Source organism: Eriocheir sinensis, unplaced genomic scaffold, assembly GCF_024679095.1.
Source record: "Eriocheir sinensis breed Jianghai 21 unplaced genomic scaffold, ASM2467909v1 Scaffold1047, whole genome shotgun sequence".
Classification (NCBI taxonomy): Eukaryota; Metazoa; Arthropoda; class Malacostraca; order Decapoda; family Varunidae; genus Eriocheir; species Eriocheir sinensis.
Window position 1 is genome coordinate 41778 of NW_026110349.1, and position 9101 is coordinate 50878.

Sequence of the window (9101 nt, forward strand, 5' to 3'; positions counted from 1 at the left end):
TCGACACCGAACATGACCAAATTGCGAATTCCACCTACTCCCATTAGCCCCCTCCATTACTATCAACCCCTGCCCCCTCTGATTATCACCATGCAATTTACTGACCCCATTAACCCAGTATTTGACACCTCACATGACCCATTTTCGAGTTTCACGTACTCCATTAGCCCCCCTCCATTAACATTAGCCCCCACCCCCTTTAATTATCACCACGCAATTTACTGACCCCATTTACCCATTATTCGACACCGAACATGACCAAATTACGAATTCCACCTACTCCCAATGAGCCCCCCCCCCATTACCATTAACCCCCGCCCCCTTTAATTATCACCACGCAATTTACTGACCCCATTTACCCATTATTCGACACCGAACATGACCAAATTACGAATTCCATCTACACCCAATGGCACCCCCATTACCATTCACCCCGCCCTCTGATTATCACCATGCAATTTACTGACCCCATTTACCCAGTATTTGACACCTCACATGACCTATTTTCGAGTTTCACCTACTCATTAGCCCCCCAATTACCATTAACCCCGCCCCTTTAATTATCACCAAGCAATTTAATGACCGCATTATTACAGTATTTGACTCCTAACATGATCCATTTTCGTGTTTCACCTACACCCATTAGCCCCCTCCATTACCGTTAGCCTCCGCCCCCTTTAATTATCACCACGCAATTTACTGACCCCATTTACCCATTCTTCGACATCGAACATGACCTAATTACGAATTCCACCTACTCCCATTAGCCTTCCACGCCCGTGCACACGTGGGTACATGAGACTAGTGCAGGAAAGATCTATTTTAGCCGTGAAAACGAAAACTATGTTACGGGCTAAGTATCTGCCCAAGCCCGCCATGAAAAATATATATCCTTATTTTCTCACAAAGGAAGACACTTAAGATCACGCCCGTACGCCCACGTCAGCCTTCCACATGCCGGGCAAGCCATCCATCACGGACATCAGATCGTGGTATGGCTTCATAAACCAGCTCGCCCCCTTCCTCGCCACCGCGCCGATCATGAACGCCTTCCGGGAGTTACTGAAGAAACCAACCGGAAGACACGTGTACTGGGACGACCAGCTTCAGTAGAAATTCCGCCAAGCCCAGGACACTATATGCCAGCTGGCCAAGGACGGTCTGACGTATTACGATAAAACCCGCCCCACCGCTGCCATCACCGACTGGAGCCGAGAGGGCATCGGATTCGTCATCCTCCAGCAGTACTGCAGTTGTGCATCGGCCTCCGCCCCATACTGCTGCTGACGTGACACTGAGGCAACAAGTGTACCAGGCGTGTGACTCAATCGGCAGTGTCGACGCCCTGAGGGCCATGTGTTGTGCTCACGAGGCCGCCCGTCGCGACACCACAGGTGGTGGAGGCCCGGGGCGGGAGGCTGCTCGTGCGGCTGGCACCGCGCAAAGTGAGGAGACCGAGTGCGAGGAAGAGTAGCTGTAATTTGAACTGAGCTATAAGATTAACAGTATTTATAACTGTTGGTGGAATTGAGGTTTTAAATCTAATAATTGTAATTCAGCTTAAGAGTTGTAAAAAGTAAACTAACTCATGTAAACAATATTCTCATGAGTAAATACACTCATCATATATATAAGGAAAAAAGTGCCCACCACCTCAGACAATTTGGTGGAAGACACTTAAAAATCCCTCCCTGACACTTACCCTGACGGTGGTAAGGGTATACAATATACATATTAGCGACGTTTCACAGGAGGTTTAATACATTATGTTAGTATCTTAATGTAGTGACACGACTTGCCTGATGGGCGAGCCTCGCATAACCCACTTAGCCAGGGGGGTACCTCTTTGGCCGACTGGTAAAGGAGTAGCTCTCCCGTTACGCTGGTCGCGGGTTCGATCCCCGGCGCCGGCAAACCTTTCCTTGTCTGGATTAATTTCTCGTGTGTTTCGTTACACGCGGTTTGTCGTGTGGGAGTGTTGTGAAGAGAAAATTCTGGCATTTCATTAATACTAACTAACAGCTTACAGAATATTGAAAACTTCTGAAAAAAAAAACCGAAAAGTTTTATAACAGCCATTGTATTCTGGCAGAGACACAGGTCAGTCAGGTGTCATGTTAGGTCTTGTTCATTAGGTTAGGTTAGAATTAAATAACACTAAACTTCCTAGCGATCCGATCACACCTCGGACAATGTATTGCATCAGCGGCACACGTTAGGTTTTATGAGGTAATAATTCTTGCTTTAAACAGAACCAGCTCATGGGTAATATATATGACAACAATAATGCCCACCTAGCTGTGTGCTGGATAACCATTAACAGTACTATGCATTACTTACCAACTGACGCAGGGGCAGGTCGTGACATGCGAGGCGGGGCAGGGCGGGGGGTCAGGGAGTGGACCTCCAGCATTGAAAAGTCACCCATTCAGCGCACGGTTTCTGTAAAATAGCAGCATCCCCATAATAAAGAGCATCATATACTGACCAAAGCAGAAATAAGTAGTACCAAGGAATCAAGGTACAAATGGAATACGAGAAATTTTCAGAGTAAATTCTCAGACGGGGTTAGATTAGGTTAGTTTTTTTTTTTTATTGACCCGGCGGTAGCAGCGAGGGATCATGTTTCGTAATGGTCCCTCTAAGCAAGAAAAATGAGAAAAATCACCCTCACACAGCTATGGGCTTGTGTAACCATCAACAGTGGTATGCATTTCTTACCAATGTATGCCGGGAGGTCATGACGCAGGGCAGGGCGGGTCATCTCAGGCATGGAAGAGTCGGTCATTTAGGGGTTTCTGGAAACTATAACCTTATAAATAATAGCAGGCATCATATATTTATCAGAAATGAACAGTCAGTGTCTCAAAATTGGTATGCAAAGCTAATATGCTACCTAACTCCTACTCCCAAGGTTAGGTTAGAATTGTTTTGAATCTTACAGTACAGGGATGCAAGTCAAGGGTATTTATAACAACACACCCCACATAGCTATGGACTGGAATATCCATTAACAGCAGGCATTTCTTACCAATTTATGCCAGGGGGCGGGCAGGCCAGGAAGGTGGGGCGGGGCGGGGCGGGTCGGGTCATCTCCGGCATGTAGTGGTTTCTGTAAAATACAAGGAATTACCAGACCTAAACCACTATTACACAAGCCCACTACACACCACAAAAAATGTCCACATATGCAAACTAACTGCCCCCTCCCAACCCAGCAGGGGGCTTCGTGGTGCAGTGGTTAGCACACTCGGCTCACAAACGAGAGAGCCCGAGTTCAATTCCCACGACAGCCTTCCACGCCCGTGCATACGTGGATACATGAGATTAGTGCAGGAAAGATGTATTTTAGCCGTGAAAAAGAAAAAAATATGTTACGGGGTAGGTTACTGTCCCAGCCCGCCACGAAAAATATATATCCTTATTTTCTCAAAAAGGAAGACACTTAAGATCACGCCCGTACACCCACGTCAGCCTTCCACGCCCGTGCACACGTGGATATATGAGACCAGTGCAGGAAAGATGTATTTTAGCCGTGAAGACGAAAATTTTGTTACGAGGTGAATGTCAAACTGCCCCGCCCCGCCCCGCTCCGCCCGCCGAGAACATTTGAGCTTGTTTTCTGCAATATTACATCATCTACGCTAACGCCAGTGTAGGGAAAGCCTTCCCCATCGACAGTGAATGCGTGGGGCGTTGTGGCGACTCTTGCAAACGACAATTAGTGACACAACGTAAGAAAAACTGTCTGTGGGGCTGGGCTCAGGTCCGGCGGCCCGAGATGACGCGGGTGTTAGAATCGCTCCTAACGGGGTAACTAACGCTGGCACACCTGACCTGGCACCTCACACACCTGCCGGCACACCTCTAAATTATGTTGTAATAGTCCACGCCCCCCAGTGGTCAGTATTTAGGCCACATTACCTGATATTGCACGAGGCAACTCGAAGCCGTTCGTCCATAATTAAGCAAACGTTTGTGTTTTTTCCAAGTCAATGAAAAAAATGCATAAACGTCCCTTATTTCTAAACGTACACCAATTCTGATACACCACTGGAATACAACAGAATAGACAACAGAATACATTAAAATACAACAGAATACAACAAAAAACAACGGAATAGAACATAATACATTAAAATACAACAGAATACAAATAGAATACAACAAAAACAACGGAATAGAACATAATACATTAAAATACAACAGAATACAACAGAATACAACAAAAAACAACGGAATAGAACATAATACATTAAAATACAACAGAATACAACAGAATAGAACAGAAAACAGCAGGAAACAACAGAAAACAACAGAAAAAACGGGAAACAACAGAAAAACAACAAGAAACAACAGGAAACAACAGAAAAACAACGGAATAGAACAGAATACATTAAAATACAACAGAATACAACAGAATAGAACAGAAAACAACAGGAAACAACAGAGAACAACAGAAAAAACAACAGAAAACAACGGGAAACAACAGAAAAACAACAAGAAACAACAGGAAACAACAGAAAAACAACAGGAAACAAAAGAAAAACAACAGGAAACAACAGAAAAACAAAAGAAAAGAACAGAAAACAACAGAAAAACAACAGAAAACATTAGAAAACAACAGAAAAACAACAGAAAAATAACGGAAAACAACAGAAAAATAACGGAAAACAACAGAAAAACAACAGAAACCAACAGAAAACAATAAACAGGAAACTACAGGAAAACAACGTAAAACAACAGAAAAACAAAAAACAACAGAAAACAGTAACACAACAGAAAACAATAGAAAAATAACAGAAAACAACAGGAAAACAACAGAAAACAAAAGAAAACAACAGAAAAACATCAGTAAACAACATTAAAAAACAGAAAACAAAACAGAAAAAATAAGAGAATACAACAGAATAAAAGAGAATACAACAGAATACAACAGAATAAAAGAGAATACAACAGAATAAAAGAGAATACAACAGAATAAAACAGAATACAACAGAATACAACAGAATAAAAGAGAATACAACAGAATAAAAGAGAATACAACAGAATACAACAGAATAAAAGAGAATACAACAGAATAAAAGATAATACAACAGAATACAACAGAATAAAAGAGAATACAACAGAATACAACAGAATACAACAGAATAAAAGAGAATACAACAGAATAAAAGAGAATACAACAGAATACAACAGAATAAAAGAGAATACAACAGAATACAACAGAATAAAAGATAATACAACAGAATACAACAGAATAAAAGATAATACAACAGAATACAACAGAATAAAAGAGAATACAACAGAATACAACAGAATAAAAGAGAATACAACAGAATAAAAGAGAATACAACAGAATAAAAGATAATACAACAGAATACAACAGAATAAAAGAGAATACAACAGAATACAACAGAATACAACAGAATAAAAGAGAATACAACAGAATACAACAGAATACAACAGAATAAAAGAGAATACAACAGAATACAACAGAATAAAAGAGAATACAACAGAATACAACAGAATAAAAGAGAATACAACAGAATAAAAGAGAATACAACAGAATACAACAGAATAAAAGAGAATACAACAGAATAAAAGAGAATACAACAGAATAAAAGAGAATACAACAGAATACAACAGAATAAAAGAGAATACAACAGAATAAAAGAGAATACAACAGAATACAACAGAATAAAAGAGAATACAACAGAATACAACAGAATAAAAGAGAATACAACAGAATACAAAAGAATAAAAGATAATACAACAGAATACAACAGAATAAAAGAGAATACAACAGAATACAACAGAATAAAAGAGAATACAACAGAATACAACAGAATAAAAGAGAATACAACAGAATAAAAGATAATACAACAGAATAAAAGAGAATACAACAGAATAAAAGAGAATACAACAGAATACAACAGAATAAAAGAGAATACAACAGAATAAAAGAGAATACAACAGAATACAACAGAATAAAAGAGAATACAACAGAATAAAAGAGAATACAACAGAATAAAAGAGAATACAACAGAATACAACAGAATAAAAGAGAATACAACAGAATACAACAGAATAAAAGAGAATACAACAGAATAAAAGAGAATACAACAGAATACAACAGAATAAAAGAGAATACAACAGAATACAACAGAATAAAAGAGAATACAACAGAATAAAAGAGAATACAACAGAATACAACAGAATAAAAGAGAATACAACAGAATAAAAGAGAATACAACAGAATACAACAGAATAAAAGAGAATACAACAGAATACAACAGAATAAAAGAGAATACAACAGAATAAAAGAGAATACAACAGAATACAACAGAATAAAAGAGAATACAACAGAATACAACAGAATAAAAGATAATACAACAGAATACAACAGAATAAAAGAGAATACAACAGAATACAACAGAATAAAAGATAATACAACAGAATACAAAAGAATAAAAGAGAATACAACAGAATACAACAGAATAAAAGAGAATACAACAGAATACAACAGAATAAAAGAGAATACAACAGAATAAAACATAATAAAAGAGAATACAACAGAATACAACAGAATAAAAGAGAATACAACAGAATACAACAGAATAAAAGAGAATACAACAGAATACAACAGAATAAAAGAGAATACAACAGAATAAAAGAGAATACAACAGAATACAACAGAATAAAAGAGAATACAACAGAATACAACAGAATAAAAGAGAATACAACAGAATACAACAGAATAAAAGAGAATACAACAGAATAAAAGAGAATACAACAGAATACAACAGAATACAACAGAATAAAAGAGAATACAACAGAATACAACAGAATAAAAGAGAATACAACAGAATACAAATGAAAAAAAGAGAATACAACAGAATAAAAGAGAATACAACAGAATACAACAGAATAAAAGAGAATAAAACAGAATACAACAGAATACAACAGAATAAAAGAGAATACAACAGAATACAACAGAATAAAAGAGAATACAACAGAATACAACAGAATACAACAGAATAAAAGAGAATACAACAGAATACAAATGAAAAAAAGAGAATACAACAGAATAAAAGAGAATACAACAGAATACAACAGAATAAAAGAGAATACAACAGAATAAAAGAGAATACAACAGAATACAACAGAATAAAAGAGAATACAACAGAATACAACAGAATAAAAGAGAATACAACAGAATACAACAGAATAAAAGAGAATACAACAGAATACAACAGAATAAAAGAGAATACAACAGAATACAACAGAATAAAAGAGAATACAACAGAATACAACAGAATAAAAGAGAATACAACAGAATAAAAGAGAATACAACAGAATACAACAGAATAAAAGAGAATACAACAGAATACAACAGAATAAAAGAGAATACAACAGAATACAACAGAATAAAAGAGAATACAACAGAATACAACAGAATAAAAGAGAATACAACAGAATACAACAGAATAAAAGAGAATACAACAGAATACAACAGAATAAAAGAGAATACAACAGAATAAAAGAGAATACAACAGAATAAAAGAGAATACAACAGAATAAAAGAGAATACAACAGAATAAAAGAGAATACAACAGAATACAACAGAATAAAAGAGAATACAACAGAATACAACAGAATAAAAGAGAATACAACAGAATACAACAGAATAAAAGAGAATACAACAGAATAAAAGAGAATACAACAGAATAAAAGATAATACAACAGAATACAACAGAATAAAAGAGAATACAACAGAATAAAAGAGAATACAACAGAATACAACAGAATAAAAGAGAATACAACAGAATACAACAGAATAAAAGAGAATACAACAGAATACAACAGAATAAAAGAGAATACAACAGAATACAACAGAATAAAAGAGAATACAACAGAATAAAAGAGAATACAACAGAATACAACAGAATAAAAGAGAATACAACAGAATACAACAGAATAAAAGAGAATACAACAGAATACAACAGAATAAAAGAGAATACAACAGAATACAACAGAATAAAAGAGAAAACAAATAGAATACAACAGAATAAAAGAGAATACAACAGAATACAACAGAATACAAATAGAATAAAAGAGAATACAAATAGAATAAAAGAGAATACAACAGAATACAACAGAATAAAAGAGAATACAACAGAATACAACAGAATAAAAGAGAATACAACAGAATACAACAGAATAAAAGAGAATACAACAGAATACAACAGAATAAAAGAGAATACAAATAGAATACAAGTTAATAAAAGAGAATACAACAGAATAGAACAGAATAAAAGAGAATACAACAGAATACAACAGAATAAAAGAGAATACAACAGAATACAAATAGAATAAAAGAGAATACAACAGAATACAACAGAATAAAAGAGAATACAACAGAATACAAAATAAAAAAAGAGAATACAACATAATACAACAGAATAAAAGAGAATACAACAGAATACAACAGAATAAAAGAGAATACAACAGAATAAAAGAGAATACAACAGAATAAAAGAGAATACAACAGAATACAAAAGAATAAAAGAGAATACAACAGAATACAACAGAATAAAAGAGAATACAACAGAATAAAAGAGAATACAACAGAATACAACAGAATACAACAGAATAAAAGAGAATACAACAGAATACAACAGAATAAAAGAGAATACAACAGAATACAACAGAATAAAAGAGAATACAACAGAATACAAATAGAATACAACAGAATACAACAGAATAAAAGAGAATACAACAGAATACAACAGAATAAAAGAGAATACAACAGAATACAACAGAATAAAAGAGAATACAACAGAATAAAAGAGAATACAACAGAATAAAAGAGAATACAACAGAATAAAAGAGAATACAACAGAATACAACAGAATACAACAGAATAAAAGAGAATACAACAGAATAAAAGAGAATACAACAGAATAAAAGAGAATACAACAGAATACAACAGAATAAAAGAGAATACAACAGAATACAACAGAATAAAAGAGAATACAACAGAATAAAAGAGAATACAACAGAATACAACAGAATAAAAGAGAATACAACAGAATACA